The sequence below is a fragment of the Colobus angolensis genome, unplaced genomic scaffold (assembly GCF_000951035.1).
Source record: "Colobus angolensis palliatus isolate OR3802 unplaced genomic scaffold, Cang.pa_1.0 Scaffold11, whole genome shotgun sequence".
NCBI classification, from domain to species: domain Eukaryota; kingdom Metazoa; phylum Chordata; class Mammalia; order Primates; family Cercopithecidae; genus Colobus; species Colobus angolensis.
The window spans coordinates 3,713,340-3,726,421 of record NW_012112030.1 but is presented as its reverse complement, the minus strand read 5'-3'; positions in this window follow the sequence as shown (position 1 = coordinate 3,726,421).

Below are 13,082 nucleotides of genomic sequence, written 5' to 3'. Positions count from 1 at the left end.
TATGAATTTTTGTGTTAATTTTGATTGTTAAATGTTGCATTTACATTATTGTTAAAAATAATAAACACATAAATATATAGCATTGTTGTTGATTACTGAGTTTTTTGACACCCCCTGAAAGTTTGTACCCAGAGCAAGTGTTTCTCTTGCTCCACCATAATTCTGGCTCTACCAGGTGAAGACATATACTCTCATCTTACAAATTCACAATGTGCAGTCTGGATTTATTGATAAGAAGATAATTTTTTCTAAGTGGCTCATAATTTGTGAGATACCTTAGTTTTACAGTGAAGTTAGTATTTTGCATTGTTTAACAGAACAGTTTTACTTCTCTTTTATTACTCCTACTTGTTAATAATGTCCTGAAACCTAAATGACAATGTTATGTAACCTTCTTACAGTAGAACATGTTTCATATTTGTGATTTATAGAAATAACTCTTAAAATCTATATAGAATACTCATGATCCATCACTCAACTTAGAAATAGAGCATTAATAACTCAGTCAAAGCTGACTGTATGCTTATCTCCCAGTCCAACTCCCTGCAGGTAACAACCCAAATTTTCCTTTATTCCCTTGCCTTTAATAATAGTTTGACAACATAGTACCTGCAAAAACAAACAAACAAACAAAAAACCCAGCAGTTGCACATAATGTTGGAAATGGTATCAGATCAATGCTGTTCAGTACCTTAGAGTCACTTTAGTGATAGCATGATAAATACCAGATAATTTTTTGCTCTTGAATTGTTAGTCTCATGACTTGTGACATTTTCCTGCCATACTTTAAAAGGAAAAAGATGGTCAGGCGTGGTGGCTCACGCCTGTAATACCAGCACTTTGGGAGGCCTAGGCGGGTAGATCACGAGGTCAGGAGATCAAGACTGTCCTGGCTAACATGGTGAAACCCTGTCTCTACTAAAAATACAGAAAATTAGCCAGGTGTGGTGGTGGGCACCTGTAGTCCCAGCCTCTCAGGAGGCTGAGGCAGGAGAATGGCGTGAACCTGGGAGGTGGAGCTTGCAGCCAACTGAGATCGCACCACTGCACTCCAGCCTGGGTGACAGAGCGAGACTCCATCTCAAAAAAAAAAAAAAAAAAGAAAAAGATGAAGTGATTTGTGAATCTCTTTATCTGTTGCCTTTTTGATTTTTTAAAACTATACATATTAAATATTTATTGGGTACAACTTGATATTTTGATATATATATACATTGCAAAATGATTAAATCAAGCTAATTACCATAAAAATGATAACTTTACAACATATTTATATACTTCTAAATAACATATTGCTTAGTTGGCTTGTGTTTTACAGCATGGTATTGTAATATATGCACAGTATTAGGTGGCCTGAATTTTTTTTAACCCCACATTCTATTTTTTTTCAAGTTTTATTTTAGGTTCAATGGGTTCATGTGCAGGTTTGTTGCATGGGTAAATTGCATGTCATGGGGGTTTGGCGTACAGATAACTTTGTTACCTAGAAAATCAGCATAACACCTGATAGGTAGCTTTTCAATCCTCACCCTCCTCCCACCTTCCACCCTCAAGTAGATACAGGTCTATTGTTGCCTTTATGTCCATGTGTACTCAATATTTATCTCTCACTTATAAGTGAGAACATGCTATGCTTGGTTTTCTGCTTGGGTGTTATTTTGTGTAGGATAATAACCTCCAGCTCCATCTTTGTTGCTGCAAAGGACATGGTCTTATTCTTTTTTTATAGTTGCATAGTATTCCATGATGTATATGTACCACATTTTCTTTATCCAGTCCACTGTTGATGGGCATCTAGGTTGACTTCATGTCTTTGCTATTGTGAAAAGTGCTGCAGTGAATATGTGAGTACATGTGTCTTTATGATAGAACAATTTATATTCCCTTGGGTATATACCCAGCAACGGGGTTGCTGGGTCAAAGGGTAGTTCCATTTTAAGGTCTTTGAGAAATCTCCAAGCTGCTTTCCACAGGGGCTGAACTAATTTACATTCCCACCAGCAGTGTATAATCATTCCCTTTTCTTCACAATTTTGCCAGTATCTGATGTTTTCGACTTTCTAGTAATAGCCATTTTGACTGGTGTGAGATGGTTTTTCCTTGTGGTTTTGATTTGCATTTCACTAATGATTAGTGACATTGGACATTTTCTCATATGCTTGTTGGCCACACATCTGTCTTGTTTTGAGAGGTGTCTGTTCATGTTCTTTGCCCATTTTTAATGGGGTTGTTTGTTTTTTACTTTTTGATTTAAATTCCTTATAGTTTCTGGTTATTAGACTTTTGTCAGATGCATAGTTTGCAAATATTTTCTTCCATTCCGTAGACTGTATGTTCACTCTGTTGATAGTTTCTTTTGCTGTGCAGAAGCTCTTTAGTTTAATTAGGTCCCACTTGTCAATTTTTGTTTTTATCGTAATTGCTTTTGGAGTTTTCACTATCAAGTTTTTGCCAGGGTAGATGTCCAGAATGGTATTTCCTAGGTGTTCTTCTAGGGTTTGTACAGTTTTAGGTTTTACATTTAAGTCTTTAATCCATCTTGAGTTGATTTTTGTATATGGTGAAAGGAAGTGGTCCAGTCTCAATCTTCTGCATATGGCCAACAAGTTATCCTAGCACAGTTTATTGAATAGGGCGTCTTTTCCCCATTGCTTGTTATTGTTGACTTTTTCTAAGATTAAATGGTTGTAGATGTGCAGTTTTATTTCTGGGTTCTCTAACTTGTTCCATTGGTCTATATGTCTGTTTTTGTACAAGTACCACGCTGTTGTCATTACTGTAGCCTCACAGTATAGTCTGAAGTTCAGTTGTGTGATGCCTTCAGCTTTGTTCTTCTTGCTTAGGATTGCTTTGGCTATTTGAGCTCTTTTTTTGATTCCAAATGAATTTTAGAATGTCTTTTCCTAATTCTGGGAAAAATGTCACTGGTGGTTTGATAGGAACAGCATTGAATCTGTAAATTGCTTTGGGCAATATGGCCATATATCGATTCTTCCTATCCATGAGCATGGAATGTGTTTCAATTTGTTTGTATCATCTCTGCTTTCTTTGAGTACTGTTTTGCAATTCTCTTTGTAAAGATCTTTCACTTCCCTTGTTAGTTGTATTCCTAGATACTTTGTGTGTGTGTATGGCTATTGTGAATGAGATTGTGATCTTGATTTGGCTCTCAGCTTGGATGTTATTGGTGTACAGAAATGCTACTGATTTTTGTACTTTGATTTTGTATCCTGAAACTTTGCCAGTGTTGTTTATTAGATGTAGGAGCTTTTGGGCAGAAACTCTGAAGTTTTCTAGGTATAAATTCACAATTGCAAAGAGAGATATCTGCAAAGAGAGATAGTTTGATTTCCTCTCTTCCTATTTGGATGCCTTTTATTTCTGTGTCTTGCCTGATTGTTGTAACTACTATGTTAAATAAGAGTGTTGAGAGTGAGCATCCTTATCATGTTGCAGTTCTTAAGGAGAATGCTTCCACCTTTTGCCTCTTCAATATGATGTTGTCTGTGAATTTGTCATAGATGACTGTTATTATTTTGAGGTATGTACCTTCAATACCTAGTTTTTTGACAGTTTTTAACATGAAAGGATGTTGAATTTTATTGAAAGCCTTTCTGCATCTGTTGAAATGGTGATGTGCTTTTTGTTTTCAGTTCTGTTTATGTGATGATTCATATAACCTTGCATCCAAGAAATAAAGCCTACTTGATCATGGTGGATAAGCTTTTTGATGTGCTGTTGGATTCAGTTTGTTAGTGTTTTGTTGAGGCTTTTTGTATCTGTCTACATTCTACTTTTGTGATTCCTCCATATTGACAGTAGATGTGATTAATTTTTACTCAACATACCATTTCACCAAGTGAACACATTGTATCTGTTTATGAATTGTGTTGATAATAGAGATTTGAACTGCTTCCAGTATTTTGTTATTGGGTGACATTATTATCAACGTTCTTGGAAATGTCTCAAAGAACACATGAGTAACAATATCTGAGTCATAGGGTAGGCACTAGTTTAGGTTTACGAGATAATGCCAACTTGTGTTAGAGTGGTTTAATAATTTTTGCTTCTATAATCAGTATAAAAATTCCTGTTTCACATCCCTGCCAAGTCTGCTTTTGTCCAACTTCTTTAAATAAAAAGTTTTATTGAGATATGATTGTCATACAAAAAGCTATACATATTTATACAATTTGATAAATTTAGAAATAGATATACATTCATGAAACCATCCCCACAATCAATACCATAAATGTATGCATCACCTCCAAAAGTTTCCTCCCATGCTCTTTGTTTTTTCAGATAAGAAAACATAAGATCTACTCTCTTCACAAATTTTTAAGTATAAACACACTATTGTTACTATAGGCACTATGCTGTATAGTAGATCTGAAGGAATTAATGTATCTTGCATAAGTGAAACTTTTTACCCTTTGACCAATGCCTTTCTTTATCTCCCTGTCCCCAACCTCTGGCCACCACTGATCTGCTCTCTGCTTCTATGAGTTTGACTATTTTAGATTTCACATATAGGTGGCATAATGTAGTGTTTGTCCTTCTGTGTCTGATATATTTCACTTAGCATAATGTCTTCCAGGTTCTTCCATGTTGTCACAAATGATTGAAACTTAGAAAAATTTATTGTAATTGACAAAAGTGAAAAAAAAAAAAAGAGCTTCAACCAATCACGAACAACTAAATGGCCATTTGAACAGCCATTTGATTATACAACTGGAAACCGCTCATCAGAACATACACAAATAAGGCAAATATCTCATCACACTAGTCCCAAATAAGGCAAACACCTTGCTGTTGCCAATTAGGTGATTCATCTGCTTGCCTTTCCTTTGTGTCATATAAGAAGCTCACTGTTCATGCTGCTGTACGAAGCTCTCTGAACCTCTTTCTGTTTTGAGTACTACTCGATTAATAAATTGTTCTTTGCTCAAATAAACTCTGTTAAATTTTATTTGTCTAAAGTTTTTGTTTTAAAAGTATATACCATATTTTCTTTTTCCATTCATCCATTAGTAAACATTTAGGTTACTTCCACTTTTTGGCTATTGTGAAAAATGCTGCAATGAACATAAATTGCTAAGATCTCTTCAAGATCCTAATTTCAATTATTTTCGGTGTATACCCAGAAGTGGAATTACTGGATCATATGGTACCCCTATTTTTAATTTTTTTGAGAAACCGCTAAACTGTTTTTCATACTGGTTGACCCAATTTATGTTCCCATCAACAGTATACGAATGGGATTACATCAAATGAAAATGCTACTGCAAAGCAAAGAGAACAATCAACAAAATGAAAAGGTTAACCACTGAATGGGAGAAAATGTTTGCAAACCATGTATCTGTAAAAGGTTAATAGTAAAAATATATAAGAAATTCCTACAACAGAAAAAAAACAAACCAATTAAAATTAGGCAATGTATTTCAACAGACACTTCTCAAAAAAAGATATACAAATGGCCAATAATTACGTCAAAAGGTGCACAATATAATTAATTATCAGGGAAATGTAAGAAAAGAACTCTTGTACATTGTCAGGCTTCTTTACTTTTGCCTATCTGGTGGTGGAAAAGTGGTATTTTATTGTTGTCTCATAAGCATTTCCCTGGTTATTAATTAGGTTGAGCATTTTTTCATGTTTATTGGCCATGTGAATTTACCTCTTCTGTGCAATTCCTGTTCAATGTCTTTTGCCAGTTTTTTAAATTGAGTTGTTTTCCTTATTTTTTGGAGTTCATGTAAATTTAGGTTACTAAGTGTTAAATATATGTGTTGTAAATAGTGCTTCCGGCCAGGCGCAGTGCCTCATGCCTGTAATCCTAGTACTTTGGGAGGCTGAGGGCGGTGGACCACCTGAGGTCGAGTTCGGGACCAGCCTAGCCAACATGGTGAAACTCCGTCTCTACTAAAAGTGCAAAAATTAGCTGGGCATGATGGCACACACCTGTAATCCTAGGTACTCATTGTTTGAACCCTGGGGGCGGAGGTTGCAGTGAGCCGAGATCGCGCCATTTCACTCCAGCCTGGATAAAAGAGCAAAACTTCGCCCCCACTCCAAAAAAAAAAAAAAGTACTTCCATTTTGTATCTTTTTTTTCCTGTCTTTATGATGTCTTTTGATGAATCCAAATATTCCAACTTCCCAGCTTTATTGAGGTATTACTGATAAATAAAAATTATGTATATTTAACATATACAACTTAATGTTTTGATATACATATATATTGTGAAATGATTGCCACAATGAAGCTAATTAAGGTATCTCTCATCTCACAGTTACCTTTTGTTTGTTTTGTGATAAGACAATTCTACTCTATTAGCAAATTTCAAGTATACAAAACTGTATTATTCACTATGTATGTTAGATCTCTAGAACTTGTTCATCCACATAACTGAAACTTTGTGCCTTTGACCAGTATCTCTTCATTTCTTCTACCATTCTACTCTCTGCTTTTTTAGTTTGACTCTTAGATTCCACATTTAAGTGAGATCATGCAGTGTTTGTCTTTTTGTGTCTGGCTTATTTTGCTTAATATAATGTCCTCCAGGTTCATCTATGCTGTTGCAAAAGGTAGAATTTTCTTCTTTTTATAAGCTGAATACTATTCCTGTGTGTGTGTGTGTGTGTGTGTGTGTGTGTGTGTTTACTATTTTTGAAAAAATCATTCATCCACGGACACTTAGGTTATCTTGGCTATTATGACTAGAACAGCAATTAACATAGGACTACAGATATATCTTCAACATATTGATTTGATTTCCTTTGCACGTACACTCAAAAATGGGATTGTTGGATTATATGGTACTTCTTTTCCAAAAATCTTTGAAGAACATCAGTATGGTTTTCCATAATGGCTGCACCGATTCACAATTCCACCAACAGTGTACAATGGTTCCCTTTCCTCCACATCCTTGCACAAACTTATATTTTGTCTTTTGATAATAGTCTTTCTAATAGTTACAAGGTGATAAGTCACTGCAGTTTTGATATGCATTCCCCTAATGCTTTGTGATGCTGGGCACCTTTCCATTGACCTGTTGGCCATTTATATGTTTTATTTTTAGAAATGTCTATTCAGGTCCTTTGCCCATTTTTTAATTGGGTTATTGGGTTGTTTTTGGCTATGTAGTTATTTGAGTTCCTCATGTATTTGGGATATTAATTCTTAATCAGATACATGGTTTGCAAATATTTTATCCCTTTCTGTAGGCTGTTTCCTTCACTTTGTTGATTATTTTCCTTTGCTGTGCAGAAGTCTTTATTTTGATGTAGGCTCACTTCCTTATTTTTGCTTTTGTTGTCTGTGTTTTTGGGATCATATCCAAAAAAATCATTGACCAGACCAATGTCAAGAAGTTTTGTTCTATGGTGGTTTTTTTTTGAGACAGAATCTTGCTCTGTTTCCCAGGCTGAAGTGCAGTGGCATGATCTCGGCTCACTGCAACCTCCATCTCTTGGGTTCAAGCAATTCTTCTGCCTTAGCCTCCCAAGTAGCCGGGACTACAGGTGTGCACCATCATGCCGGGCTAATTTTTGTATTTTTAGTAGAGACAGAGTTTCACCATATTGGCCAGGCTGATCTTGAACTCCTGACACTGTGATCTGCTCACCTTGGCTTCCCAAAGTGCTGGGATTATAGGTGTGAGCCACCGCGCCTGGCCTCTGTTTTTTTTTTAAAGTAATATTACAGTTTCTGATCTCGCCTTTAGCTCATTTTGAGTGCGGTGTTATAGATGGTGTGAGATAAGTGTCTACTTTCATTCTTCCGCATGTTGATATCCAGTTCTCCCAACAGCATTTATTGAAGAGATTATCCTTTCCCCCATTGTGTGTTCTTGAAAGCCTTGTCAAAGATTAGTTGAATATAAATGCATGAATTTCTTTCTGGATTCTATTCTGTCCCATTAGTCTATATGCTTGTTATTATGCCAGCACTATAATGTTTTGATTACTGCTGCTTTATAAGAGATAAATATAATCTATACCTCAATTTATTTACTTACAACATTGGAATGATAATAGTACCTATTTTTCCAGGTTTTCAAGATTAGATTAAATAATAAGATGGCTAAAAGGGCTTACACAATACTTTGGGCATATATTATCAGTCTCAAGTTTGGGCATGTGAATATTAAAATCAAGATCATGACTCAGTTCTAAAGAGCTAGGGGTGAAGGTAAAAGTTACATTTGGAAGACGGCTTTAAGGGGTAAAATGAAGGTCAATTATCAGGTGAAAGCAGGTGAAAGCCTCATAGAGCCATGTGGAATTAAAGGCTAAACAAGTTAATTATTGGATGATAGAAGAGAAGGTGTCAAGTGTTTACCGGAGCAAAAACTAGACTTCAAGCGATGCTTAAAGGCCAAGATCTGAACCTGGCAGAAGCAAATGAGGAAGTAGGAAGTTAAGGCTTAAGGTAAATTGCAGGACAGTTCCTTTTCATTGTATTAGACTACAGCTTGCTGGCTAGGGTCTTCATTTTTAACAGTGTTTTAAAAATATTAAAAGTTATCATTAAAGTTTAAACAATATAGGAGCATAAAAAGAAAAAGTGTTACTGACTTCCACCACGATTTCATTTCCAGAAATAAATCACTAATAACATTTTTGTCTATAATTTGAAATATTTTCTGAATACAAATCTGTCTCTCATATATATATATATATATATACACACACACACACACACACACATACACATATTAGGTTGGTGCAAAAGTAAGTAACGGCAAAACTGCACTTAGTTTTGCACCAATTTATATTAATGAAAATGAAAGAAAAATGATCACTGCTATTAATAAAAATGAAAATGAACACACTACCACATTCAACAAAATGCTGAGTGAAAAAAATCATTATATATATGTGCATATATAATCCTTTTATGTAGAAATGGGATCATAGTCTCCATGTAACTTTCCCAGCTAGGAAAATCTTTTTCTACTAATCTTTCATTTTTGCTTCTGTGCCAAAGTGTCTATCTGTTGACTGCCCATTCTCTGTTCCTTTCTGTTACTGCATTACAATTTTTATGTTATGTTCTTTCCCACTGCATTCTAGACACATATTTATTATAATAATAACTAGCATTTACTAAATGACCTTTACATATTTTGACTCAATCTTCATGAGAACCCAAAAAAGTGAGCTCTATTACCATTTCTAATTTATACACAAGGAAACTGAGGCCAGATTAGACTGAGTAATTTTCCCAAGTTTATGTGACTAGGAAGTGACACAGTCACAATTTTAACCCAAGCAGGTTGGCTTTGAATTGTTAACTTGTAATCAACATTCCACTCCATACTGTCTGTCCTAGATATTTACATAGGCCACAACACATGCTATTTGATTTTCTGGTGAATATTTTTTGCTTCTTTCTGCCTTAAGTGGATTTCAGTTGTGCTTTTCTAGTTGTACTTTCCATAAAAGCCTTTCTTGTTTGATCCAATTCCACTTTTATATCATAATGTTCTCTTCTGCAGACTTTGTGCTACTCATACACAATGCCTACTATTCATTCTTAATCTTAATTGACTTCTTCTTCTGTTGATGTCACTAAGTACTCTCTGATAGCATCCCCACTCGGGGCTCCTTGATTTTTTCTGTATCTTAACCTTTAATTTTCTCAGGAGAGTCTTTAACTGTCTTCCTCCTTTCTTGTCTAACTTACACACTGGGATTTATTTCATTCACTGCTATGGCTTTAAGCACCTATACATTTGTGACTCCAAAGTATATATTTCACCCCAAGCCGAATCCTGAGCTACACAGTAGAATATTTATTCCTGTAATGTTGGTTGAGCACCTATTTTCCAGGTGCATGTGAGACACTAGAAAATTCCACATGACTCTTATCCAGTCACCTTAAGCTTTTCTCCAAATCTGCTTTTTTATTCTTTTGATTACCCATCTTGCTGAATTCTAATGTTGCTAGTTGTATAAACCAAAAAATAAAATTAATCTCAGAAAACTCAATTGACTTGCTTTTTTATTTTATCATCTTTACTCTACTTCTGGAATATCTCGTTTAGTATTTCCCTTCATTTGAATTATCACTGTGTGTTTCTTGGGGGAATTGCAATAGTCTACTTTCTTCTCAACAGTCATAAGAATCATCTTTCAAATGTGATGCTCTAATGAACTTATTTTTTGTGTGATATTTGTTAATTATCTCCCATTCCATAAAGTATAATCAATACCACCATCTTTGTATGGCATACACAACTTTTGTCATCTGGTTTTATCATTTGGTCCCTGCCTACACATGCAGTCTTTTCTCCTTTCACTTCAAATCTTTTCTATCTTAAGACACTATAATTCAGAAATACTGAACAGTATTCAATGTCTCAAATATGGATGTTCTTTCACTCTTTTTGTTCCTTTACACATTTCCTGAAGTACTCATCATTCAGCTATCTACCTGACGTTTAACTTTTAATTTATGACTTCTTTGGAAATGCCATGTTCTTTAGGAAATTTTCTCTGATTTCCACAGGCAGACGTGAGTGCTCCATTTACTGTTGATGATTTGAATTTGCATGTACTGGCCTAATGGCACTAATCCCATTCATGAAAACTCCACCTTTGTGATCTAATAGCTTACCAAAGGTTTCACCTCCTAGTACCATCATATTGGGGTAGTATTTTAACATAAGAATTTTGAAAGGATAGCAACAGTGAGCCATGAACATAACACTGCACTTCAGTCTCCAGCCTCCTGGGCAACAGAGTGAGACCTTGTCTCAATAAATAAATAAATAAAAATAGTGACTAGTCCTATAAAATAAGGAGTCGTGAAAATAAGGAGTTGCGCTTCCCAGTCTTGCTTTCTTAACCTCTAGTCATCTAAGCAGCACACATAAAGTTTTGCATTCCACCCTAACAATTAGTCTACTGCAAGAGTGCTTCCTGTAGATGTGACAGTTGAAATGATGAAAATGATTGACATTTATAAGGTCAAAGTTAGAAACTTAAAGGGTCAGCTGGAAATGCATTCATTATGTAGCATTTCTAACTACTAGAAACTTAACCAATTATTTTTGTCTAAGCAACAAGATGTCCCAAGGCCAGGGCTGGTATGGAAGTTTAGTTATGCTATCAGGAACTAGGGATCTTTCTATCTTTATTTCTACCATACAAAATGTGTTGATATTCACCCTCATCTTATGGTCCCATTTTGCAAGATGGCCATTAAGATTTAAGATATTGTGTCTGCATTTCAGGCAATCAGGAACAATGGTAAATGGTCAAATATTATGCCACAGGTATCTGTTCTTCCTCCACTCCCCACCTGAATGTAAAGTGGCTCTCAGAAGCACTATCCAGTAGACTTCAACCAACCTCTAACTTTCTGGAATTATGCCACATGGTCACCCCCAGCAGCAAAATAATCTGAAAATAAATATTTATTAACAGGAAATGTTGCCACCCTGATCAGTATTGGGTTTCTGCAAAGAAAATGGTAAAAATTGATACTGGGTAAGTAGACAGTGGTACCTGCACCACCTTGTAGGTAATAATTTAAAAATGAATATTCAATAAAGCAGACACAAAAAGGATGTAAAAATAATCAAGTGATTTCAGTGTTACAGAAATCAAAAGAAAAAAAAACTGTAAGAGGGAAGAAATATATAGTAATATACAAAATTTTAAAGAGGTTAAGGACAAAAGGACTAAGAAAATATTACTAAGTTTGATGATCAGAGACAAGCTGTGACCCCCAGGGAGAGTAATTTCAGGACACTTTTTTAAAAATGAGCAATTGTTTTAGTAAGAACAGTGGGTAGCTTAATAGGTTAGGAAAATTAAAAAAGTTTATGGAAGTTTTTTTTACGCTAACGGAAACTTCAGGATTTTTTTGGCTACAGGTAGCCGAATTAGTGAAGATTGAAGATGTAAAGAAGGGAACACAAAATTGTAAAAACAAAATATGAAATTTTCATCCAGAGGAAAAAGAATCCTTTCTTTCATTAACTGTGTTTTAAAGAGATAGTTGGATACAGTGATTCTGTTCCAATGAATCTCAACTTTTTTTTTTTTTTAACATGCTAGATATAGATCTCTTAGTGCCTGAGCACATTCAGGGATAAGAAACTAATTTTCCCTGGATAGCTCAATCAATTGTTTCAAGTTTTAATAATTCTAAGAAATTTATTTTAATATTATTCTAAAGTAATTAAAATTATTTAAGATAATTTAAAATTCAAAATTATTTAAGATAACTTAAATAATTATAAAAATTATTTTATACTATCAACAAATTATCCCCCTTTTAAAATCAATAGCTCTTTTTGTATCTTCCAGAACTACACAAACAAGATTACTTTTTGTTCTATGTAACTATGTGGAACTATCATGCTTACTCATATTCTTCTCTTTCCAAGCTGAACACTCTTAATTCATTCAGTGATTCTTGAATGATATTGTTTTCCAACCCACTGATTATTCTGATTATGTTTAGTTTCAAGATTTCACAGTCCATTCAAATAACGAACTCAAGCACATTCTAAATAGCTACAGTTTTCTGAGTCTGAAGTTGATTTTAGTCTCTTACTGGCAATTGCTTTCATTTACCCAAGCTGTGTTAGATAACTTATACTAAGCTTTCTCGAGGCCTTATTGTTCTTTCATCTTGTGATTATATTTCTATTATTTTAACCTTTGATTTCCTGATGATTCTATTGGCTCATTCTATAGGAAAAGGACCAGAAGTAACTGATGTTTGGACAACTTGAACCATATTGAATATGGTAACAGAAAAGAGAACCATAGTTCTGAGCGGAATACTAATTAATGAAAGACAATTATTAATACTTATAACTAACAGTTGAGGAGGATGAACAATTGTTTTCAGGAATCTTACTAAATTTATGGTTTTCCTTTGAGGAGATGGACCAGACTTTTAAACCAACTCAGCAAGTCTGACTGATGGGCAAATGGACAATTAAATACGAGTTCTGTGTCTGAGGTTCCTACAGCATCGAGGGAGATGGACACCATGGCTTCCATCAAGGTGCTGCTGGTCCTACTCCCAACGGCTTTGGTGACCCTGAGCTCTGCTCA